The sequence below is a fragment of the Cucumis melo genome, chromosome 1 (assembly GCF_025177605.1).
Source record: "Cucumis melo cultivar AY chromosome 1, USDA_Cmelo_AY_1.0, whole genome shotgun sequence".
Classification (NCBI taxonomy): domain Eukaryota; kingdom Viridiplantae; phylum Streptophyta; class Magnoliopsida; order Cucurbitales; family Cucurbitaceae; genus Cucumis; species Cucumis melo.
The window spans coordinates 710,701-738,431 of NC_066857.1; the positions used below are offsets into that span (position 1 = coordinate 710,701).

At 31.8% G+C, this 27,731-nt stretch overlaps 1 long non-coding RNA gene across 6 annotated transcripts; it reads left to right on the forward strand.

Moving 5' to 3' along the window:
* LOC103495280 (uncharacterized) lies at positions 1-27,568 on the forward strand. Of its 6 annotated transcripts, none has more exons than XR_001763360.2 (7): positions 1-319; positions 417-560; positions 660-786; positions 869-994; positions 1,649-1,804; positions 2,465-2,566; positions 27,205-27,568. It is a non-coding gene; the product is annotated as an uncharacterized LOC103495280 (long non-coding RNA). The 6 variants fall into 6 exon arrangements; XR_001763361.2 differs by lacking the exon at positions 27,205-27,568 and adding an exon at positions 24,344-24,541; XR_007820163.1 differs by lacking the exon at positions 27,205-27,568 and adding an exon at positions 22,337-24,297.
* The last annotated feature ends 163 nt before the right edge of the window (positions 27,569-27,731 follow it).

A 27,731-nucleotide genomic window follows, 5' to 3' on the forward strand; every position in this document is an offset into this window, starting at 1 on the left:
AACCATGGCTTTACAAATTATCTCCCTCGCCAATCTCTCCAGCATTGTCTTATTCCGTCTCCATGCACGGTGGTCCGTGCACGAATTAGGGTTTCGTGTCTCGCATCGTGGCTATGTTTGAGAGGGGTAGAGAGATATTGAGAAGGGCAGAGAAATTGATGGCAATCCTGATTTTTCGAACAAGGACGTTGGAGCATCTCAGACACAGATGTTAGCGGAAGTGAAATCCGGCATAATGTCTTCTTTAAATCAAGTGGAGCTCCCGCTAGAGGTTGCAACGCCATCAAATTCTGGAAATCATACTCACCTGTTATCTGAGGTTCGTTAGGTCCTTTATTTCTTGAGGCTTTTCTTATCAAGGAGACAAGGATTAAGTGACAAATTTAATTAAAACATTTTATAAATTGGAATGACAGAGTATCGTTAATCATGATTGTTGAGTGAGGGTGTTAATACAACCTTTTTTGACACTGGCATGGATGCTCAAGAACCTCTTGATGTTGTGCCTGACGCTCTCCGCCATAAACTGGGACATCGTTTCACAACAACGAGTTTATGAGGTTTGCTCCCTTCTCATTGCTTGTAATTTTGATATTTACAAAACCAAACAGATAAGAAGATAGGGTAAACGAGTGTAAATTCTTTGGCATATCCTTCAGGATTTTGTTAGGCTTCCGTTGTAAAATCAAAATAGCCAAGCTGCACAGTCTATTGGTTGTTCCTTCTTTCCCCTCGGCTGCTTCAGCCCCTGAGCTACATGCAGTTGACACATCTGACAGTATAAAGGTTGGACAATTACTATTATTTTTCAATAATAAGTTTGCTCCCGGGTGACGTAATTCTAATTTTTTACGTGCTTATGTTTTAGGAACCTGTATCCTCTACCCAGCACTTGCCCTCACCAATCACTATCGATCGGCTTGCAACTTCTATGTCTGAACCCTCATTTACTACTAGAGATGCATTGGATAAATTTCAAGTTATTTCTCAGAAGGTTGGCGCTACTCTTAAGCCTAACTATGCTGCTTAAACATCCAGTTCCAGTTAACGTAGTTCATCGTCTATGAATAATGCTTGTCTATACCTCATTGTATTTTCATTTGAACAAAGGAGATACAAGGGCTTGCATTCATTTTCGCTAAATGTTTTTGACCTTTCATTTTGATTGGGACCCTTTTCTCATAACGTAGACTTTTGGCATTCAAGGGATTGTTTAGGCCAGGGGATGATAGATATATGGAGAAGGGTGATTTGAGTTGTTTGCTCCCTCAATTTTTTTGGATTTTTCATTGAGTGTTACCTTGTTTTTTTTGGATAAGAGACAAAGAGACCTTTTCTGTCAAGCTTAAGGGATAAAAGTTGTTCTAGTTTCATTTTCCTAGTACCTTAATATTTCCTTGCTTCTCTAACTGAAGCTTGGATTGCACATGAGAACTGTCTTCTTTTTTATGTTTGTAAATTTAAAAGTGTTTTGACTCCTTAAGATGGAAACATTTTAGTTCTTGTTGGATAACGTTTCTTCCAACCTTGTTGACAGTGAACTACAAATGGATTCTTAAGTTTCATTCTTCTCTATTATTACTTATGATTACTTATTTATTCTTCTCTATTATTACTTATGATTACTTATTCAATAATTTTCTTGTAGAAAGTGCTAAGACTTTGCAAGATGTTGAAGAGGTTCCTGAACATAAAGGATTATTACTTTCAAGGACTCCTATTGAACTGAAAGGCGCATGTTGGTCAGTTAAAGTAGTTCTGTGGATTGGGGGTAGAATACTTTCTATGACCCACCTTCCTTCAGGTAACAACTTTATAATTATTTTAATATTTAGCAAGTCAGATAACACGACAGAATATTACTCTTTCTTTTCGTTTTCAACCTTTATTCTTTTGTCATTTTAATAATTGGGAACTGACTCAAATATTTGTATTTTCTCCCTCGCTAAGAATAGCTCTTTGTTCTAAGAGTCTAACCTACTTTCCACCAACGCAGCTGTATATGTTCCATCCCCATCCCCAAGCTACTCTAATGCTTATCTCATCTCTTCAACTCCTTAACTAAACATTATTTTCTCTTAATTTTATCCTTTTATATTCCCAAATTTCCTCAGCTACGCCCTTGCATATCAACGTATTTTTATCATTTCACCTAGCTAACATGGTTGTGTCTAATCACCGAAGTTGTCAAATAATTACATGATTTCGAACATCATTGTTTAAGCTATAGCTTTGTTGTGTTCTGAAAATGATGATGTTTACTCTGACATACTTTTCTAGTTATTTCTTAATCTGAGCACAATTGAATTGGTATTAACATATTATATTTTTTGTGACTTATAATTAAAGTCAAATTCTCACCCATGTTCAACTTAAAAAAGTTTACCATCAGAAAAATATTATTTTAACTGTGTCAACATATGTAACAGAAGAGGTTGACCTCATTTTATATTTGTGAGTGTAGGGATACAATGGCTCCAAGGCATAATTGAAATCAATGGTATGAAAAGTACAGTGGTGCGAAGTACTCATCTGCTGGATTTACGAAGTAATATAGCATCATTAAGTAAATTCTCAAACCCTTGCGTGAATAATCTCAATACTTCATTCTGAATATGAACTCGTAGTATAGAAGTCTATGTTTGTTGACAAGTGAAATAATTGATAAATGTTTTTCTTAAACTTTAGGGGAGTATTTGTTTATAGAATTCAATAAATTGAAATGTATACTTGAGTGGTATTACTTATACATTCTTAAGAGTAGAATAGGAATTTACTCCCAAGTCAAAGCTACATAAATGTTCAAGTTAGCTTTTGTTTGTTTTGTTTTTTATAATGAAAATCCTAGCTTTCATTTGAGATCAAATGAAAGAAAACAAAGTAACATAAGAAAAACCAAAAAAGGGGTCCGAGTAAGCAACAAAGAAGACCTAAAGGGTAATTAATAGACACTTTTATATAACTTTTTTTAGAGAGAAAATAGAACTTTTCATTGATAAAATGAAAAGAAAACAATAAGAAAAAGAAAGACAACAATAGATAAGCGACCACAACCTAATATAAAACAAAGATCAACCATGAAAGATATAAAAACTCCCAATTCAGACAATAGAGTAGCCAACTAGATTAAGTTTAATATAATGCATGAAGAGATTTACCATGGACAATAAATGAATGTTGCCTTGATGCGTGACATTGGACTCAAAGTATTTCATTGAAGAAATTTTGTCATTCTTTAGATAAAGGATTATCAATGTGAACTAAGTGCTCAAGTATTACATTAAGTGATATGTCATAGGCATGGACAAGGGAAGATAGCATTGGATTAAAGCGTGAATTTGGACTATAGTTCTTTATTAAAGAATTCTTCTCATTCTTTGAATAAATGATTAGCCAATTGAACAAAGTGTTGAGATAGTTCACTAAGTGATTTGCCATGGACACGAAGATGGGAAAATAACAATAGACCATGCAACTGAATTAGGAAAAGGACACTTGTGAAGGACTATTAAGTAGAATGATGTATGTAATGAGAAAGGAAGATAAGTTGAGATACATGAATTTTGGATTGAGGAGTGAGATTGGACTACAATTTTTCGATTAAAGAAGTCCTTTCATTCTTTGAAAAAAAGATTAGTCAATTGGGTTAAGTGTTAATAAAAGGCACGAAGTGATCTGCTTTGTTCATGAATTTGGGAAAAGAAGATGATTTATGGAAATAACATTTAGAAAAGGGTCATGGAGATCTATTAAATGGAAGAAACATAAGTTAGGAATGAGAATTTTCGATTAAAGTGTGACATTGGACTTTAAGTTTTTGATTGAAAAACTCTAGGTCATGGATTTGGATATGGTAATATAATACTAGACTACATAAGTTAAATAGAAAAAAATGCACATGGAGGACTATTTATGCCCATGTATGTTGTGAGGAAGGAAGATGAATTAGGTTACAAGAATTTTGGATTAAAGGTCGAGATTAATGAATTGGATGAATCGTTTATATAAGAGATGAAATGTTTTGCAGTGGACATGGATATGCGATAAAAAAGTTTGGTTATACATATGAAATTGGAAAAGGACATGGATTACTGTTGATTGCACAAACAAAAGAAATTTTAGAATACATAAGTTTTAAATAGAAGTGTGGCATTACTTCAAGTTTTGTATTAAAAATCTCTTGCAATTCTTTGGGCAAAGGATTATCAAATTGGATTAAGTACTAAGATAGTGCATTAAGTGATTTGTCATGGACATATGAGAGGATAACAATACACCACGCCACTGAATGAGGAAAAGGATACATATAAGATTAGCTTTTATTCAATTATAAGTTTTTGATTACACAAGTCTTTTCATTTATTGAAATAAGATTAGTCAATTGAGTTTAATGTTAATATAATTCACGAAGTGACTAGCCTTAGTCATGGAAGAAAAAAATGGCTATAGAAATGAAATTGAGAAATATAAACCAAACCAAGGACTATAGACAACAAAAAAAAAGAGAAGTTAGGATAAGAGAGTTTTGTATTAAAGTGTGGCATTGTGTGAGCTTCAAATTTTGGATTAAAGAACTTTTGTCATTGTATGGAAAAAGGATTATCAAATTGGATTAAGTGTGAAGACGACACATTAAGAGTGAGATTAACTAATTAAATTAAGTTTTTACTCGGGATTAGGTAAGATCCTATAGACATGATTATACAAAAAAAGATTTGCTATGCAAACATAATTGGAAAAAGACACATGGATAACTATAAACAACACAAAAAGAAAAGTAAGGATATGCGAGTTTTGGATGGACATTGGATATAATGTTTTGTATTAAAGACTCTTGCCATTGTTTGGAAAAAGAATTACCAAATTGGATTAAGTGTTGGGATGGTGCGCTAAGCTTAAGTTTTTACTTAAGGGATTAGATGAGATCCATGGACATGGTTATAGGAAAAAAAGTTCAATTATGCAAATATAATTGGAAAAAGAGACATGAAGGACTATAGATGACACGAAAAGAAAATGTAGGATACGAGAGTTTTGGATTCAAATATGGTATTGGATGTCAAGTTTACATTTGAGTAACTCTTGGCATTGTTTGTAGAAATGATTATAAAATTGGATTTAGTGCTGATATAGTGCTGTAAGAGTAATAACCAATTGGATTAAGTTTTTGTTTGACAGATGAGGTTATTATTTACCATGGACATGGATATAGGAAGAAAAGTTCGGCTATACAAATGACATTGGAAAAATACACATTAAGGACTATAGACATCACAAAAAAGGAAAGGATAGTGGATTAAGAGTGAGATAAACCTATTACATAAAACTTTTATTTGAGGAATAAGGTGTTTTGCCATGAAGATGGTTATAGGAAAAATGTTTGGTTATACAAATGAAATTGGAAGAAGACACATTGGAGACTATAACTGACACAAAAAAAAAGTTAGAATATGAGTTTTGGATCGAAGTGTGGCATTGAACTTCAAGTTATAAATTAAAGAACTCTTGTCATTTGGAGAAAGGATTATTAAATTGGATAATTCTTAAGATAGGGTATTATGAGTTAGTTTAGCCACTTGGATTAAGTTTTTCGTTAAAGGATGAGAGTGATTTGCTTTGGACATAGATATATGAAAAGAATTTTGGTAATAACATTGTGAAAATACATATAGAGGGCTATAGATGACAGAAAAAGGAAAGTAAGGATATGAGATTTTGGAATGAAGTTTGACATTGGACTTAAAGTTTAAGATTAAATAACTATTGTCATTGTTTGGAGAAACAATTATTCAAATTGATTAATTATTGAGATAGTGCACTAAGACGAAATTTGCCTATTGGATTAAGTTTTTATTTGATGATGAGATGATTAGCTACGGACATGGATATAGGAAAAAACATTAGATGTTCAACTAAAATTGGAAACAGATGCATAGAAGATTGTTGATGATGCAAAAGGAAAAGTTAGGATATAAGAGTTTTGGATTAAAGTGTGACACTTTACTTCAAATTTAGGAATAAGGAGGTGATTGTCATCTTTTGGAGAAAAGATTATCAAATTGAACGAGTGTTGAGGGAGTAGGGAAGGAAGAAAAGTAGAAATGAGAAAATACCAAAATAAAAGACAAGAAATATCAAGAAAAGTGAGACGATGGTGATGGTTATTGATCCGGTTTTTAGCATAGTATTGTACCAAAAAGTCTATATTACCCATCATTACCCTAGAGCCGGACTAGGGTAATGATGGGTAATAAATACATTTTGGTACCATCATCTACTAAAAGCCAAATCAATAAACATGACCGCCTTCTCAATTTTCATGTTTTTTCTTGTCTTTTATTTGGGCATTTTCTTTTCCAGTTTCTTACTTCAACTAGCCAATTGGATTAAGTTTTTATTTAAGAGATATTTGATTTGTCATGGACAAGTATATAGTAAAAAAAGTTTGGCTAGACAAATGAAATTCGTGAAAATCAAATGGATGACTATAAATGGTACAAAAATAAAAGTAAGGATATACGAGTTTTAGATGAAAGAATTCTTGCCATTGTTTGAAGAAATGATTATTCAATTTGATTAAGTGTTGAGATAGTGCATTAAGAGTGAGACTTGCCTACTAGATTAAGTTTTTATTTGAGAGATGAGGTGAATTGTCATGGACATGAATATAGGAAAAAAACGTTTGGATATACAAATAAAATTGGAAACAGTTACATGAAGGACTATAGATGACACAAAATGAAAAGTTAGTATATGAGAGTTTTGGATTGAAGTTTTGCATAAAATAAGTTCTTGCTATTGGTTGGATAATGAATTATTAAATTGGATTAAGTATTAAGACGATGAACTAGAAGTGACACTATCCAATTGGATCGAATTTTTATTGAAGGGGTGTGGTGTTTCGTCGTTGTAATGGATATAAGAAAAAAAGTTTGGCTATACAAATAAAGTTGAAGAAAGACACGTTGAGGACAATAGACGGGCCAAAAAGAAAAATATGGTTTGAGGTATGACATTGGATTTGAAGTCTTGGATTAAAGAACTTCTACAATTGTTTGGATAAAAGTATGAAATTGGATTAAATGTTGAGATAGTGCACTGAAAGTTAGATTAGTCTACTGGATTAAGTTTTAATTAATGGAATGAGATCATTTGCTTTGGACATGGTTATAGAAAAAAACATTGTACAATACAAATGAAATTGGAAAAAGACACATGAGTGACTATAAACGACATAAAAAGGAACTATTGGATATGAGAGCTTTTGATTGATGTGTGGCATACGAGTAAAAATTTAGGATTGAAGAACTCTTGCCATTATTTGGAGAAAGGATTATTAAATTAGATTAGTGTTGAGATAATGCTCTAAAAATGTAATTAGCCAATTCAATCAAGATTTTATTTATGGGATAAGGTGATTTTTCGTAGAGATGGATATAAGACTTCAAGTTTTGAATTAAGGAATAACTCTTGCCATTGTTTGAAGAAATGATTATCAAAAGACACATGAAGGACTATAAATGACACATAAAGGAAAGTAAGGATACATGAGTTTTTATTGAAGTGTGGCATTTAACTTCAAGTGTTGCATTAAAGAACCCTTGCCGTTTGGAGAAAAGATTATTAAATTGGTGTTAAGATAGGTACACTATGAATCGATTTAGGCTTTGTGATTTTGAATTAAAGTGTGATATTTGACTATAAGTTTTGAACTAAAGAACGTTTGCCATTGTTTGTCGAAACAATTAAAAAATTGGATTAGGTGTTGAAATAGTGTACTAGGAGTGAGATTAGTCTACTAGATTAAGTTTTAATTTGAGGGATTAAGTTTTTTGCCATGGACATGGATATAAGAATAGAACGTTTGACTATACAAATGAAATTGGAAAAAGACATGTAGAGAACTATAGACAGCCCATAAAGAAAAGTTTGCACATGAGTGTTTTGGATTAAAGAACTTTTGTCATCCTTTAACGAAATAATTATCAAATTGGATTAGTGTTGACATAGTGCACTATAAAGTGAGATTAGTCAATGGAATTAAGTTTTTATTAAAGGGACGAGGTGATTTGTTGTGAACGTGGATATAGGAAAAAACATTCGACTATACAAATGAAAATTATGAAAAGACTCATGGGGGATTTCCGGTGGCACAAAAGGATAAATCAGGATATGCGAGTTTTGGATTGTAGTGTGACATTAAACTTTAAGTTTAAAATTATACATCTCTTGTAATTGTTTGGAGAAAGGATTATCAAAGTTGGTTGGTTTTGATATAGTGCACTAAGTGTCAGATTAGCCAATTAGATTATATTTTTATTTAAGGGCGAATGATGATTTGTTGTGGACATTAATATTGGAAAAATTATTTGGTTATACAAATGACATTGAAAAAAGACACATGATGGACTATAAAAGGCTCAAAGAGAAAAGTTGAGATATGTGACTTTTGGATTGAAGTGTGAAATTGAAGTTTAATTTAAAATTATCTCTTGCTATTGTTTGGAGAAAAGATTAACAAATTGGATTAGTAATGTTAGTACACTAAAAGTGAGAGGAGCTAATTGGATTAAGTTTTTTTAAGAAGGTGTTTCGCATGGGCCATGGATATACAGAAAAAAGTTTGGCTACACAAATGACATAGGAAAAGGACACATAGAGGACTCAAAGACCAAACAAAAAGAAAGTTAAAAAGATGAATCTTGAATTGAAGTGTGACATTGGATTCTTAGTTTAGGATTAAATGACTCATGCCATTTTTTTTTAAACATGTGGAATGTGGCATTAGCATCACACTTAAAGCTTTTAGTGAAGTATGACATTGGCCATTTAGTTTATGATTAAAGTCTCTTTTTAGTTGATAGTATATGAGACTTAAAGCTCAAAGTACAAGAATATTGTACTAAGAGCAAATGAACTAGGGGAATACAAACTAAAATGAAAACTTAGGCAACAACTAGAAGAAAGCGTGCAAAAACAAAGTCAAAGAGAAATGTAACAAACGACATAAAGCATTTTCAAGACAAAACAACTGTAGAAAGCTAAAAAGATAGCAAAAATTTGACAACTCTTCAAGAGGAAACCATTTGAATATAATAACTTGCACGCTCAAATCTTCAATATGAAAGGAAAACGAGACATGCAAAGGAGAAGCTGCTGGTTGCGTTAGAACGGTTCTTGTAAGTGTCATCCTGAACTCAAAGGAAATCCAATAAATATTTTAGAACAAACAAAAATTGATTCCTAAAGAACTCCCCCGAAAAAACTTCCCTTGGGCAAACAATAAAAATGAAGACCAAAACATAAAAGCCATATCAAGTAAGTTACCATAATCCAGAAGGCTTAAATTTATCCATCCACGCAAGAGAAATTTGGATTAAAGAACTTTTGCCATTATTTGGAGAAAAGAGTATCGAATTGGATCAAGTTGTTATTTAATGGATATGTGTTTTTTTTGTGGATTTGGATATAGCTATAGATATTTGGCTAGACAACTAAAAAAGAAAAGTTAAGTTATGTGATTTCTGTATTGAATAACATTTCTCTACATGTTTTGGATTAAAGAACTTTTGTCATTGTTTGTCGAAAGAATTATAATATTGGATTTGGTGTTGAGATAGTGCACTAGGAGTGAGATTAGCTATAATTGAATAAAGTTTTTATGTACGAGATTTCCCATAGACATGGATATAGGTAAAAAAGGTCAGCGATACAAATGTAATTGGTAAAAAGATACAAGGACGACTATAAACAACACAAGAAGAAAAGTAAATATATTCAAGTTTCAGAATGAAGTGTGGCATTGGACTCCAAGTTTTGGATTAGAGAACTCTTGCAATGTTTGGAGGAAAGATTATTCAATTTGTTTAAACTGTTGAAATAGTGCACTAATAGTAAAATTAGCCCATTAGATTAAGTTTTTATTTGAGGAAAAACGTGATTTGTTGTGGTTGTGGATATAAGGAAAAAAGTTTGGCCATACAAATGAAATTGAGAAAAGACACAAGGACTGTGGGTGGCAAAAAATGATAAGTTAGGATATACGAGTTTTGGATTGTAATGTGGCATTAGACTTCATGTTTTGGATTAAAGAACTGTTGCCATTGTTTGGAAAAAAAATTATCAACCATTATCAAATTGGATTAAGTTATGAGATGATGCACTAAGTGTGAGATTAGCCAATTGGATTAAGTTTTTACTTGAGGGATTAGATGAGATCCCATGGACATGGTTATAGGAAAAAAAAAAAGCTTCGTTATTCAAATATAATTGGAAAAAGCGACATGGAGGACCGTAAACGACACAAAAAAGAAAAAGTAGGATATGAAAGTTCTGGATTCAAGTTTGGTATTGGACGTCAAGTTTACATTTAAGTAACTCTTACCATTTTTTGTAGAAAGGATTATCAAATTGCATTTAGTGTTGATATAGTGCACTAAGAATAATAGTCAGTTGGATTAAGTTTTTATTTAACAGATGAGGTTATTTATCGTGCACATGGATATAGGAAGAACAGTTTGGCTATACAAATGACATTGATAAAATGCACGTTAAGGACTATAGACAACACATAAAAAAAGAAGTATATGAGAGTTTCGGCTTGAAATGTTGCATTGGAGTTCAAGTGTTTGGAGAAAGGACTATTTAAATTTGATTTAATGTTGAGTTAATGTACTAAGAGTTAGATAAACCTACTGGATAAAGTTTTTATTTGAAGAATGAGGTGTTTTGTCATGGAGATGGTTATAGAAAAAATGTTCGGCTATACAAATGAAATTGAAAAAAGACACATGTAGGACTATAGGCGTCACAAAAAGAAAAGTTAGAATATGAGTTTTGGATTGAACAGTTGCGTTAGACTTCAAGTTTTGGACTAAAAAACTCTTGTCGTTTGGAGAAAGGATTATTAAATTGGATAATTCTTAAGATAGGACACTTTAAGTCAATTTAGCCTTTTGTATTAAGTTTTTCGTTAAGAGATGTGGTGATTTACTTTGAGACATAGATATGAGAAAAAATTATGGCAAATAACATTGTGAAAAGACACATAGAGGCCTATGAATTAAGTTCGAGTCAATTTAGCCTTTTGAATTAAGTTTTTCGTTAAGAGATGAGGTAATTTGCTTTGGGACATAGATATAGGGAAAAATGTATGGCAATAACATTGCGAAAAGACACATGGAGACCTATAGACGACACATAAAAGAAAATTAGGATATAAGAGTTTTGGAATAAAGTGTGACATTGGACTTGAAGTTTATGATTAAATAACTTTTGCCATTGTGTGAAGAAACAAATATTCAAATTGAATAATTGTTGAGATAGTGTACTAAGATGAAATTTGCTTATTGGATTAAATTTCTAGTTGAGGAATGAGATGATACGAGAGATTTGGATTGAAGAGCGACATTTTACTTCAAGTATATGAATAAGGAGCTGGTTGCCATATTTTGAAGAAATAATTATCAAATTGGATATGGGTTGAGGCAGTAGGAAAAGAGAAAAGGAGAAACTGGAAAGTGGATAAGTGTTGAGTTTAGGAATAAGGAGCTGGTTGTCATCTTTTTTAGAAATGATTATCAAATTGGATAAGTGTTGAGGTAGTAAGGAAGGAAGAAAAAAGAAAGTAGAAATGGGAAAATACCAAAGTAAAAGAAAAAAAAGCAATAACAGTGAGATTGTAGTGATGGTTATTGATTTTGTTTTTAGCATATGATTTTACTAAAAAGTCTGTATCACCCATCATTACCCTAGAGCCGGACTAGGGTAATTATGGGTAATAAATACTTGTTGGTACCATCCTCTACTAAAAACCAAATCAATAAACATGACCGCCTTCTCATTTGTCTTTTATTTGGATATTTTCTTTTCCACTTTCTTACTTTGACTAGCCAATTGGATTAAGTTTTTATTTAAGGAATATGTGATTTGTCATGGGCCAAGTATATAGTAAAAAAAAAATTGGCTAGTCAAATGAAAGTCGAGAAAATCAGGTGGACTATAAACGATACAAAAAGAAAAGTAAGGATATGCGAGTTTTGGATTAAAGAACTCTTGCAATTGTCTGAAGAAAAGATTATTCAATTTGATTAAGTATTGAGATAATGTACTAAGAGTGAGGTTTGCCTATTAGATTAAGTTTTTATTTAAGGGATGAGGTGAATTGTCGTGGACGTGGATATAGGAAAAACGTTTGACTATACAAATAAATTTGGAAATAGACATATGAAGGACTATAGATGACATAAAATGAAACGTTAGTATTTGAGAGTTTTGGATTGAAGTTTAGCATTGGACTTAAAGTTTTGCATGAAAATTCTTGCTATTGTATGGAGAAAGGACTATCAAATTGGATTAAGTATTGAGATAATGAACTAAAAGTGAGATTATCCAATTTGATTAAGTTTTTATTGAAGGGATATGGTGTTTCATCATCGAAATGGATATAAGAAAAAAGTTTGGTTATACAAATAAAATTGAAAGAAGATACATTGAGACAATAGACGAGCCAAAAAGAAAAGTATGGATTGAGGTGTGGCATTGGACTTGAAGTCTTAGATTAAAGAAGTCTTGCAATTGTTTGAATAAAAGATTTATCAAATTGAAATTGGATCAAGTGTTGAGATAGTGCACGAAAAAGATTAACCTACTGTATTAAGTTCTAATTTTTGGAATGAGAATATTTGCTTTGGACATGGTTATAGAAAAACACGTTGGACTATACAAATGAAATTGAAAAAAGATACATGGGTGACTATAGATGACATAAAAATGAAACTTTCTATGCGAGCTTTTGATTGATGTGTGGTATGTGATTACAAATTTGTGATTAAAGAACTTTTGCCATTTTTTGGAAAAAAACGTTGGACTATACAAATGAAATTGGAAAAAGATATATGGGTGACTATAGATGACATAAAAATGAAACTTTATGTGCGAGCTTTTGATTGATGTGGTATGTGACTACAAATTTGGGATTAAAGAACTTTTGCCATTTTTTGGAGAAAGAATAATCAAATTAGATTAATGTTAAGACAGTGCTCTAAAAGTGTGATTAACCAATTATATCAAGATTTTATTTAAGGGATGAGTTGATTTGTCGTGGAGATGGATATAGGACTTCAAGTTTGGGATTAAGGAGGAACTTTCCATCGTCTGGAGAAAGGATTATCAAAAAACTCATGGAGGACTATAAACGACAAAAGAAAAAGTAAGAATATATGAGTTTTTATTGAAGTGTGACATTGAACTTCAAGTGTTGGATTAAATAACCCTTGCCGTTTGGAGGAAGGATTATTAAATTGGATAAGTGTTGGAATATTGCACCATGAGTTTAGTGTAGACTATGTGATTTTTGAATTAAAGTGTGACATTTGACTACAAGTTTTGGATTATAGAACGTTTGTCTTTGTTTGTCGAAAGAATTATAAAATTGGATTAGTTGTTGAGATAGTGCACTATGAGTGAGATTAGTCTACTGGGTTAAGTTTTTATTTGAGGAATTATGTTTTTTTGTTGTGGACAGGGATATAGGAACAAATGTTTGGTTATACAAATGAAATTGGAAAAAGATACGTGATGGACTATAGACAGCACAAAAAGAAAAGTTGGCATATGGGATTTTTTAATTGAAGCGTGAAATTTTACTTCAAGTTTTGGATTAAAGAACTTTTTTTCATCCTTTAACGAAAGAATTATCAAATTAGATAAATGTTGAGATAGTGCACTATAAGAGTGAGATTAGCTATAATTGGATCAAGTTTTTATTTAGGGGATTTCCTATGAATATGTGTATAGGAAAAAAAGGGTCGCAATACAAATATAATTGGTAAAGACCCATGGAGGACTGTAAACAATACAAGAAGAAATGTAACTATATTCGAGTTTTGGACAGAAGTGTGGCGATCGGCTCTAAGTTTTGGATAAGAGAACTATTGTTGATGTTTGGAGGAAGAATTATTCAATTTGTTTAACTGTTGAGATAGTGTATTAAGAGTGAAATTAGCCAATTGTATTTGGTTTTTTTAAAGGGACGAGGTGATTTGTTGTGGACGTGGATGTATGATAAAAAAGTTTGACCATACAAATGAAATTGGAAAAAAAACACATGGAGGACTACCGGCAACACAAAAGGATTAGTTAGGATATGTGAGTTTTTTATTGTAGTATGGCATTGGAGTTCTAATTTAAAATTAAACATCTCTTGCAATTGTTTGAAAAAAAGATTATCAAAGTTGATATAGTGCACAGAGTGAATATCAATATTGATTAGTGTTGATATAGTGCACCAAGTGTTAGATTAGCCAATTGGATTATGTTTTCATTTAAGAGTGATGGTGATTTGTTGTGGACAATACTATAGGAAAAATTATTTGGTTATACAAATGACATTGAAAAAATACACATGAAGGACCATAGACGACTCAAAAACAAAAGTTAAGATATGTGACTTTTGGATTAAAATGTGACATTGAATTTCAAGTTTAAAATTAAGTATCTTTTGCTATTGTTTGGAGAAAAGATTATCAAATTAGATTAGTGATGTGATAGTGCACTAAGAATGAGAGTAGCCAATTGAATTATGTTTTTTTAAGGGATGAGGTGTTTTGCCTAGCTATGGATATACGGTAAAAAGTTTTGCTACACAAATGACATAGGAAAAGGACACATGGGGGACTCATAGACAAAACAAAAAGAAAATTAAGAAATGAGAGTTTTGGATTGACGGGTGCCATTTGGACTCTTAGTAGAGGATTAAATGACTTTTGCCATTGTTTTTCTTTTTTTGTTATTTTAGACGTGTGGAGTGTGGCATTAGAATTGGACTTAAAAGCTCTTAAGGAAGTGTAACATTGGCATTGGCCACTTTGTTTAGGATTACTGACTCTTATTTACTGATAGTACAAGAGACTTAAAGTTTAAAGTACAAGAGTATTGTACGGAGAGCAAAGAAACTAAGGGAATACAAGCTAAAGTGGAAACTTAGGCAACAACTAGAAGAAAACCTAAAGAAACAAAGTCAAAGAGAAATCTAACAAACGGCGTAAAGCCTTTTCAAGACAACAAATGTAGAAAGCTAAAAATATAGCAAAAATTTGACAACTCTTTTAAGTGGCATTGACATGGGACTTAAAGCTCTTAGTGAAGTGTGACATTGACATTAGACTCTTAGTTTAGCATTAAAGCCTCTTGGTGAAATGTGGCGTTGGCATTGGACTTCTAGTTTAGGATTAAAGCCTATTTTTTAATGATAATATATGATGCTTAGACCTAAAAGTAAGTGTTGTACTAAGAGGAAAGAAACTAGAGGAGTACACACTAAAGGGAAAACTTTGGCAACAACAAGAAGAAAGCCTAAACAAACGATGTTAAGAAGGAACGTTACAAATAGAATAAAGTCTTTTCAAGGCGAAACAACTATGGAAAGCTAGAAACATAAAGAAAACTTGACAACTCTCTTAAGTGGCATTGGCATTGGACTTAAAGCTGTTTGTGAAGTGTGGCAATAACATTTGAACCTTAGTTTAGGATTAAAGCTCAAAGTACAAGAGTATTGTACTTAGAGCAAAGAACTAGGGAAATACAAACAAAAGTAGAAGTTTAGGCAACAAGAAGAAGAAAGTCTAAACAAACAAAGTCAAAGAGAAACGTAACAAACAGAATGAAACCTTTTCAATATGGAACAATTGTAGAAAGCTGAAAACATAGCAAAAACTCGACAATTCTCTCAAGTGGTATTGGCATTGACTTTGGATGTCAAGCTCTTAGTGAAGTGTGACATTGACATTGGACTCTTAGTTTAGGATTAAAGCTTATCTTTTTAATGATAATATATGAGACTAAAGCTTAAAGTACCATACTATTGTACTAAGAGTAAAGGAATTAGGGGAATAGAAACGAAAGTAAAAACTTTGACAACAACAAGGAAAAAGCCTAAAAAAACGAAGTTAAAAGACAAATGTGACAAACAAAATAAAGCCTTTTTAAGAAAAAACAACTATAGAAAGCTAAAAAGATGTCAAAAACTTGACAACTCTCTCTTAGTCAAATGTGGCATTTTCTTTGGACTCTTAGGTTAGCATTTAAGCCTCTTTTTTAATGATAATACATGAGACTTAAAGTTCGAAGTACAAGAAGAGTATTGTACTAAGTGCAAAGGAAATTAGGAAATACAAACTTAAGTGAAAACTTAGGCAACATGAAGAAGAAAGCCTAAACAAAGCTTGTCAAAGAGAAACGTAACAAACAGGATAAAACCTTTTCAAGACGAAACAATTGTAGAAAGCTAAAAACATTGCAAAAACTTGACAACTCTCTCAAGCGGCATTGGCATTGGACTCAAGTTCTTAGTGAAGTGTGACACTAAAATTGGATTAAGTTTTTATATAAGTGATTAAATGATTTGTCAGAAACAAGTATATAGTAAAAAAACTTTGGCTATACAAATGAAATTGGAAAAAGACAAATGGAGGACTATAAACAACACAAAAGGAAGTGTAAGGATATGCAAGTTTTTTATTGAAGTGTAGCATTGGACTTCATGTTTTGGATTAAAGAACACTTTCGATTGTTTTGAGAAATGATTGTTCAATTTGATTAAATTTTGAGATAGTGCACTACGAGTGATATAATGACATGATTAAGTTTTTATTTGAGGTATGAGGTGATTATGAACATGGGTATAGGAAAAAATGTTTGCTATATATATGCAATTGGAAATAGACACATGAAAGACTATAGATAGCACAAAAAGAAAAGTAAGGATATTCGAGTTTTGAATGAAAGTGTGGTATTGGATTTCATGTTTTGGATTAAAGAACTCTTGCCATTTTTTTGGAAAAAGGATGATCAAAGTGTATTAAGTGTTGAGATGATGCACTAAGTGTGGGATTAAGTTTTTACTTAAGGGATTAGATGAGATCCCATGGACATGGTTGAGAAAAAGAGTTGTGTATGCAAATATAATTGAAAAAAGAGACATTGAGGAGTGTAAATGACACGAAAAGAAAAATTGGGATATGAGAGTTTTGAATTGAAGTATGGAATTGGACGTCAAATTTAAATTTAAGTGACTCTTGTCATTGTTTGTAGAAAAGATGATCAAATTGGATTTAGTGTCGATATAGTGCACTAAGAGTGATAGCGAATTGGATTAAGTTTTATCTAACGGATGAGGTTATTTACCGTGGACATGGATGTAGGAAGAAAAGTTTAGCTACACAAATGACATTGGAAAAATACACGTTAGGATATGAGAGTTTCACATTGAAATGTGGCATTGGAGTTCAAGTTTAGGATTAAATAACTTTTGCCATTGTTTGGAGAAATAATTATTAAATTTGATTGAATGTTGAGATAGTGCACTAAGAGTTAGATAAACTTATACAAGTTAAGTTTTTGTTTATGGAATGAGGTGTTTTACCATGGAGATGATTATAGAAAAAATGTTTGGCTATACAAATGAAATTGGAAAAAGACACATAGAGGACTATAAGTAGCACAAATAGAAAAGTTAGAATGTGAGTTTTGGATTGAAGTGTGACATTGAATTTCAAATTTTAGTTTAAAGAACTCTTGCCATTTGGAGAAATGATTGTTAAATTGGTTAATTCTTAATATTAGGGCACTATGAGTTAGTTTAGCCATTTTGTTAAGTTTTTCGTTAAAGGCTGTTGTAATTTGCTTTGGACATAGATATGGAAAAAATGTTTGGTGATAACATTGCAGAAAGACACATGGAGGTCTACAGACGACAGAAAAAGGAAAGTTAGGATATGAGAGTTTTGGAATGAAATGTGACATTGGACTTAAAGTTTACGATTAAATAACTTCTGTCATTGTTTGGAGACTTTGGTTATTCAACTCAAATTGGAAACAGACACATAAAGGATCGTTGACGACAAAAATGTTAGGATATGAGAGTATTAGATTGAAGTGTGACATTTTACTTTAAGTTTAGGAATAAGGAGCTGATTGCCATCTTTTGGAGAAAAGATTGTAAAATTGGACAAGTATTGAGGCAATAGGATAGGAAAATAGGAAAGGAAAATAAAGAGAAAATGGAATATGAAAATACCAAAATAAAAACCAGCTCTTTATACCAAAAACTTGGAATAAGGAGTTGTCATACTTTGGAGAAAGAATTATCAAATTTGATAAGTGTTAAGACAGTAGGGAAGGAAGAAAAGAGAAAGTAGAAAGGGGAATATATCAAAGTAAGAAAGTGGGAAAAGAAAATACCAAAATAAAAGACAAGAAAATAAGAAGAAAAAACAACAAAAGTGGGATTGCATTGATGGTTATTGATTTGGTTTTTGGCATAGGATTGTACCAAAAAGTTTGTATTACCCATCATTTCCCTAGAGCCGGACTAGGGTAGTGATGGGTAATAAATACTTTTTGGTACCATCCTTTACTAAAAACCAAATCAATAATCACCACCGCCTTCACACTTTTTTGTTTTTGTTGTCTTTTATTTGGGTATTTTCTTTTCCATTTTCTTACCTTAACTAACTAATTGGATTAAGTTTTTAGTTAAGGGATACATGATTTGGACAAGTATATAATAAAAAAAGTTTGGCTATACAAATGAAATTGGAGAAATCAAATGGAGGACTATAAACGACACAAAGACAGAAGTAAGGATATGGGAGTTTTGGATTAAAGAACTTTTGCAATTGTTTGAAGAAAAGATTATTCAATTTGATTAAGTGTTGAGATAGTGCACTAAGAGTGAGAGTTGCCTACAAGATTAAATTTTTATTTGAGGGATGAGGTGAATTGCCGTTAATATGGGTATAGGAAAAAATGTTTGGCTATACAAATGAAATTGGAAATAGACAAATAGAAGACTACAGATGGCACAAAATGAAAAGTTAGTATATGAGAGTTTTAGATTGAAGTTTGGCATTGGTCTTCAAGTTTTGCTTAAAATAAGTTCATGCTATTGTTTGGAGAAAGAATTATCAAAGTGGATTAAGTATTGAGATAATGAACGAAAAGTGAGATTATCCAGTTGGATTAAGTGTTTATTTAAGGAATGTAGCATTTCGTCATCAAAATGGATATAAGAAAAAAATTTGGCTATATAAATGAAATTGAAAAAAGACACATTGAGGACAATAGACGACCCAAAAAGGAAAGTATGGATTGAGGTGTGACATCGGACTTCAAGTTTTGGATTAAAGAATTCTTGCAATTGTTTAGATAAGTATTGACGTAGTGCACCAAAAGTTAGATTAGCCTACTGGATTAAGTTTTAATTTATTGACAAAGATCATTTGCTTTGGACTTGGTTATTGGAAAAAACGTTGAACTATACAAATGGAATCAGAGAAATACACTGGGTGACTATAGACGACACAAAAAGGAAACGTTGGATATGGGAACTTTTAATTGATGTATGGGATGAGACTACAAATTTGAGATTAAAGAACTCTTGCTATTGTTTGGAGAAAGGATAATCAAATTAGATTAGTGTTGAGATAGTGCTCTAAAAGTGTGATTAGTCAATTAGATCAAGATTTTATTTAAGGGATGAGGTGATTTGTCGTGGAGATAGATATAAGGCTTCACGTTTTGGATGAAGAAGGAACTCTTGCTATTGCTTGTAGAGTGCACTAAGAGTGACATTAGCCTATTGGATTGAGTTTTTATTCGAGGCATGAGGTTATTTGCCATGGACATGGATATAAGATGAAAGTTTATCTATAGAAATGACATTGGAAAAAGACTCATAGAGAGCTATAGTAAGACACAAAGAGAAAAGTTAGGATATGAGAGTTATGCATTAAAGTGTGATGTTGGACTTCAAGTTATGGATTAAACGAGTCTTGAATTGTTTAATGAAAGAATTATCAAATTGGATTACGTTGAGATGGTGGACTATAAGAGTGAGATTAGCTAATTCGATTAACATTTTTTATAAGAGATTATGTGATTTCGTATGGACATGGTTATAGGAAAAAAAAAAGATTGACTATACAAATGTAATTGGTAAAAAGACTCATAAAGACTCATAAAGACTGTAAATCACAGAAAAGGAAATTAAGGATATTGGAGTTTTAGATTGAGTGTGACATTGGACTTCAAATTTTGGAATGAAGAACTTTTGTCAATGTTTGGAGAAAAGATTATCAAAATGGATTATGCGTTAAGATAGTGAATTGAGAGTAAGATTAACTTGTTGGATTAAGTTTTTATTTAAGGGATGAACTTATTTGCCGTGGACATGAATATAGGAAAAAGAGTTTGGCTATATAAGTAACATTGGAAAAGACACATGAAGAATTATAGACGACACAAAAAGAAAAGTTAGGATATGAGAGTATTGGATTGGAGTGTGGTTTTGGAATTTAAGTTTTGGATTAAAGAACTCTAGCCAATTTTTTGGAGAAAAAATTATCAAATTAGATTTGTGTTAGAGATAATGCACTAAGAGTGAGATTAGCCAATTGGATTAAGTTTTTTTTCAATTGTTGTGATGATTTATCGTAGAAATGGATATAGGAAAAAAGGTCTTGGTATGTAGATAAAATTGGTAAAAGACACGTGTAAGACTATGGACGGCAGAAAAAGAAAAACTAGGATATGAGAGTTTTGGATTGAAGTGTGTCATTTTACTTCAAGGTTTGAATTAATGAACCTTTGTCATTTTTTATTTGGATGATGTTTTTTATTTAACGAATTTAGTGATTTTCCATGGACATGGTTATTGGAAAAAAAAGGTTGGCTATACTAATGTAATTGGTAAAAAGAGACTATAAACGACACAAGAGAAGTAAAGATATTCAAGTTTTGGATTGAATGGTGACATTGGACTTTAATTTTTGGAACGAAGAGCCAATGCTTGGATAAAGGATTATTACAATGAATTAAGTGTTAAGATAGTGCCTCAAGAGTAAGATTAGCCAATAAAATTAAGTTTTTATTTAAGGGATGGGGTGATTTGCCATGAACATGGATATAGGAGAGAACGTTTGGCTATACACATTGGAAAAAGACACATGGATGACTATAGATGACACAAAAAGAAAAGTTAGGATGTAAGAGTTTTGGATTAAGTTTTTGTGAGATCTCCTCTCCTTTTTGGGTGTTCCATTGTGCCTGAAGTGAGCATTGACTTACTTTTGTTGCACCTCTATATTTTGTTTGGACTAATCTTGATGTGTTCAACACTGATCATAGCACAAATATTGTAGTTTCTTGTTCTGCCATGTGTGTAGGGAAGATTACATGAGCGGAAGTCGGTAAATGAACTTTTGAGTGTTGGGAGAAATGGCATCAATGCTATGATTTTTATTTTATTTTATTTTGGAGATCATTTTGCTTAAAACCTAAAATCTTTACTGAAAATCAGAGAAAGGAGGAGAAGTTTGACGAAAAGGACAATATTTGCCGGTATTGCTCTGTGTCTTGAAGGATCTTTAAAAAGGGGCAAGCAACAAATAGCTTAGCTACTAGCAAACCACCCCACATGTATTTATGCGGGAGCTTTCTCTTTGCTTGATATAGGGCTATAAAACTAAGGTTGGCTTGAGGAGACATAATTTTCTCCATCCAAAAAGAACAGAAAGGTTGGTAGAAAAGGCTCTTGAAAACAAAAGAAAAGCCATACTTGAAGGGTGGCTAGAACAAATGGTGTGATGAGGATGTGTGAGAATGTAACTGCCCATTTATTTTATAGATGCTCTCAAACGCCTTAGGAAATGTGGATAGAATATATAAAAAGGGGAGAACCTCAGTTCTAAAGGAAGTTACATTAAAACTTTCCAATTACATAAAAGTTGTTCGGACTATAATTTATGAAATGCCAGAAGAAGTCTAATAGATTCTCCGTTTCTTCCTTCAAGGGTTGGGCCAACAATTGATAGGAGAACATCCATATTGAGCTTCTCCTTTTTGTATTCAACAATCTGAGTTTTCCAACCTTACACTTAAAAAAGAATCACTCTCCTCTATATTACCTTATATGAAGGGATCGAGTCCGGTGAATGAAATGGACCATTTGATGAAGGAAAGTCATTCACCATTTGATGAAGGAAAGAGATGAAATTTTGGGAGTATTGAAGGCTAATTTGTTGAAAGCACAATAGCAAATGGTCAAATATGCCAATGCCAACGACGAGAGGTGCAATTTGAGGTACACGATTGGGTTTATGTGAAGTTGCGCCCATACTGGCAATTCTCTCTAAGCCGTTTTGAGCACCCCAAATTGGCCCCTAGATTCATTTGTCTGTTTATGATTGTGGCCAGAATTGGTCGGATTGCATATTGCTTGGCTCTTCCCAATCCATCGCTTATTCAATTGGTTTTTCATGTTTCTGTTCCTCGCCAGGTAGTGGGTTCAAACAGACCAGTCTTCTCAATTCCAAAAGATTTGGCCGTTAATTTATCTATGCAATTGTCGCTTGTAGAAGTGTTGGGGGTTTGCAAAACAGGAGAAAAGGAGGGAGGACAGCTTAGAAGTCTTGATTCGTTGGGGCGATGGTACACCAGAAAGTGCAACATAGGAACAGGCCACTCTTATTCGAGAACAATTTTCCTGAATTGCACCTTGAGGATAAGATGGCTATTTGGGGGCAGTTAATGATAGACTCCTCATAGAAAAGGTGTATTTACGTCGGGATGAAAGTGGGAAGAAAGAATGATTGAGAGTTAGTAATTTTCCAGATGTGCAAGCCCTTAGAGTGTATTTGTTAAAGTGGGGCCAAGTATCTTAGTATTTGCCTATTTTGGTATAGAATTCTCATTTCTCAATAGAGAAATGTTGAGAGATTGGGGATCTCTCAAATCCTTTCCCAACTGATAAATAAAATTGAGGTTGAGGCCTAACAACTTTCTCACGGTTTAAACTAAACCGTGAATCAAAATCCAAATGGAACGGAGTTTGACTATTGAATCAAAATCCAAAGGCCCAACAATTTGACTTGATGTTTGACGCAGGTATATGGGCTGGTGATGGAATTATTAGATGTCATTACCATTATTAGATCTGTCTTATGGCCTTTCTCATAAATTTCTATATAAATTGCAATGGTTGTATAACAGTTATTGTGCTAGAAAAACATGTATAACACCTCACGTCATGCCCCAATTCGATAACAATTTAGTTTTTGTTTTCTTAATTTTTTTAAAATTGGGTCTATAAATGCTCATTCTACCTTTTAATTATAAGTGCTAAGTTTCTTTTCTAACCGATTAATTTCTAATTTTGATTGATCATTCTTTGTTGGCATATGGCGCTTTATTATTAAAATTTAATACTCTATACTTTAAAATTTTCCTTTACCTCTTTAGACAGAAATTATGGATTTATTTTTTTGTTTACTTTTTCTTCGTACATTTTCCTTTCCTTCTCATCATTTGCTATTTTTTTTTTTAAAAAAAGTAGATTATTAATTTTTGTTTATTTACTATTGGTGGATGATTTTTTGGAGTTGGCTATTCTTCAATTAAAAAATTTCTTAGACCCAACTGCAGGGTATATGTAGTTTGTTATTATAATTGAACCTTAAAAAGAACCTATTCCAAATCTGTCTGCTAGTGTACTTTCAAGTCTCCACAATTTTGGATCGAACATTTCTAAACCCTATACTTACTTTTATCATATAAGCATTTACAAACAAAATTAGAAAAAAGAAATATTTATCAAACAAGTTTATGTATTTTTCAACAAGAAATATGGGTCATTAAATGGGGACTCTAAACAATGTTTGCCAAGTTATCGTTATTATTATTATTATTTGAATTTTCCAGTTTCGTAAAGGAAGAAATATAAAGTCTGAAAATGGGATTTATAGTCAATGGGTGTATGAGTAGGTTATGTTTCTCTTTCTTATTTAGACAATACAAGCAAAATAGAGAGATGGACAAACTAGGACTACGTATAATAGAGGGGTGCAGTTGCGACGAAAATGAGCATGAGTTCGAGGATGGAAATATATAAATATTCTTCCTCGTTCTTGTTTAGCCAACAAAGGAAAAAAATCTACTCCCACCCTCCATTTATCGTCTAAAATTGTGGATTTTCCATCCTGTTCGGGACCCAATCCTTGCAAGATTAATGGACATCTCCACAGTGATACCTACTTAATAAGATATCCTAATGAAGTGTCGAACACATGTTTGACTAAAACATGTTGCCCAAAAGTCCAATTCCATACTTAGTTAATTAGGTAAAGGTCTAATTAATAATATGATTCTTTTGCTTCGTAATCTAATTATAGGTTGGTTTTTGCTTTTTTTGTGTATTCCCTTTTCTAAATGGCAATATATGATTATCATGTTGCGTAGTTCCATTGACTGAAGTTTGAGAATACTTAATGCTTCATTATTATTGTAGATAGCAAATGCGAAAGCTATGGTACAAGTGTGTGTCGTAATTTGAGAAAGCATTACTAGAAATATGAATCATTTAATTTTAGTCAAAAGGAAAAATATTGGTCGTGTCATATGAGTCATGTGGGTGTATCACACAACTTTATTTAATTTATTGAGTTTGGTATATGAAAGGAATTTTGTGGTCTTTTTATGAGCCGAATTGATAGTTTTTGTTTGGTAAATTCCCTATTTGTGACCAACCTTTTTATGACTCATTCATATCTTCCCCTCATCTCCATAATCCAAAATTAATAAATAAGACTTTGGTCTAATTTTATTTTTTTTGATAAAAATAACCATTTAGTCTTTGTGGATCTTTTTTTTTAATTTTCAAAATTTTGGCAATTTAGTATTCTAACTTTAACAAACCAACTTTGTTTAATTAGTATATTTAACCATTTGTAATGATTTAGTTCCTATAGGAATTAAAATTTATTACACATATGTATCGATGAGATTGTTTGATATTTGATAAATAGATGATTCTTGAGGTAAATCATAACACGAGAAGTCTTTTGATTCCCTTATGAAAATTTAGGGGTTTGATCGATAACATTATAAGTTTTACAAGAAGTTTTCTCAAACGAAACATAATAATAGATGGTAACTAATACAACCTTCTATATAAATAACATATTTGAATGCATTTCCTAAGACCCTCTAATTTTTGTTAGTTAGAAGAATAAATACTTCATGAATATTTTTTGTATTGATTGATAAGTATAGTCTACAATGAATGGGAGATAGTTGGGGGAAAAGGATAGGAATTTGGTGTGTGGATAGGTGGAAATGGACGTGGCAATGAATGGTTTGATAAGTGTTGATGTGTGTGTCATTTTTTGGGTTCGAAGGTGCCTCACTTTTTCTTCATTTGTGAGTGTAACCCTTTCGTTTCTATTTCCATTTTTTGTATATAATCTTTTATTTCACACAATTCTATTTGGGTTAAAATCTTTTAGTTTCAATATTTTTGTGTTTTGAGTGCAAAACAAGATGTATTGATTTGTTTATTTTCTCATTGTGTGTACTCTTTTGTTCTACCGATTGCTCCATGTAGTTGAGCTGGAATTGCTTATTTGTCATTAGCTTTACACTGATTTTCCTTTTTGTTTGGAGTAAAAATTGAAATTTTGAAAAGGAAAAATGTTAAGATTTGAAAAGAAAAATATCTATTTTTCATGAATAAAGTAAATAATAATAATAAATAGAGGATTTGATACATTTTGTTGAAATTCTGAACGGATTCCGTAAAATCTCGTGTTTTTATGATTTTCTTAGCTTCCTTTCTTTTTGTCTTGTTGACAGATTTTTTTTTAAGGTAGAAGGGTGTTAACGTTCATTAATTTAATGGATATTCAATAATTTGATTATTATGTTTGTTTTGCGTCCTTATAAAATCATATTATGAATTTTGGATGCTCTCTTTATATACAACACATACACAATTATCTAATGATGTTAGACGTTTGTAATTCTGGACACCTATAAATTTGAGCATTCAAAGGTTACAATTACCTATATTCTAAAGAAATACCCCTAATTCCGTAATTGCATTATCGCATTTATAAAAAGATGTTAATTATTCTCATTATTATAAAAGACGATGTAGTTAATTAGAACATGTTAATTATTCATACTACCCTTTGAATTATCTAATATTAAGGTTATCCCTACAATAATATTTGCACACAATAAATTACTAAGTCAACCCTCATTCATCTCTATGATTATTTAATTTATATCTATATGGTTGTGTTGGGGAAAAAAGCACAAAATTTTCATCTTCAACTCTTTGCTTTTCTTTCCTTGCGTCAAAGAAATAACTCAAAATGAAAGAGAGAGAGAGAGATGATGATGTAATTAACATAAGAAAAGTGAGTTTAGTCCTAAAATAAATAACCCAACTACTCATATTCTATATTTCCTTTACATCCATTGACTAATTAAATTGTTCCCTCAATTCTAACCATATTCTGTATAACATTATTATTTTGCAAATAAGTCTTCATGTATAGTTTCACATCCAAATATTATTCAGCCTTTGTTCATGTGCTCCCTTCCTTTCTCTAATTTTTCAACTTTTCTTTATTTTCAAACCAAAACTATCAAATCGAATTTGAGATAAAAACCACCACAGTGTTTATTTAATTTTCATCATCATTTCACCTCGAAATAATTAACAAAGCAACTTCTTAAAAAGTTTTAAATCGACTCCTAACTCATGCCAACATCGCAATTGACATTAACTTTTATTGTCAACCAACTCCTTGAACCGATCAAAACTTGGACCTCCAAACCACCAAACCAATACGAAATCTTTTAAAGACATTTTTCTAAGATCTTATATCAATGGTAGGAAAGAGAAAAAAAAATTAAACCCTTCCCCACTTCTAACCAAATTGATGTGAAATTATATGTTCACATTTCCAACACCAAAAGAATCAACTTTTTCATCCTTCCCATTGTCAAACCTCAAGAATTTGAAGCTTTTTCAAACCCTAATTTTCAAAACCTCAAATAACAATAAATAATATATATATGAGATAACAAAAGTTGTGTCCTCCGCCAACTTCGGCTCACCTACGCTCCAAAGTCAAAACACCAAACCTTACCCTTTTCTTTTACTTTTTCTTATATAAACACTCATTTCCTTTTCCTCATTTTACCAAACTTATTTACAAATTTCTTCTTCTTCTTCTTCTTCTTCTTCTTCTTCTTCTTCTTTCTCTCTTAAAATTAATATAATGAACTCTAAATCTCTCCTTCTGGGTCTCAATCTCACTGCCATTTTCATCTTCTTCCTCTTGCTTTCCTCCATTCAAGTCCACTCTTCAAGGCCTCTTAAACATCATCATCCTTCTTCTTTGGGAGTTTCTCCGGTCACAAAACTTCACGTATACAAAGATTATTCGGGCCCGAGCCATAGAGGCTCTGGCCATTGAATGACTCGCCGAAATCAAGGATATGAAGATTGCTTGTCTTCTTCACTTTTAAGCAAACTCTTCGTTTTGTAATATTTTTGTTTGTTTTGTTAGAGAAATGATAAATGTGTTGTGTATAGATACAATATTTCATTTGGACTCCTAGCTTTTTCATTTTTTGTTCATTTGTTAGATTGTATACTTAGATTATTCAAGTGTAATTTATTGCCAAGGATATATATTGATATATTTCTATATTGAAGAATCGGAAAAACGATGTATTTGATCTATTATTTTGTAGGGGTGATATGAATATTAAAAATCATGTCACAAAATTAATAATACAAATTTGAACATGCAATGTTGTAAAAAAAATTTATATAGGTTTCATAGTTCTTAAGAATATTTGTTGACATTGATAATTTCATT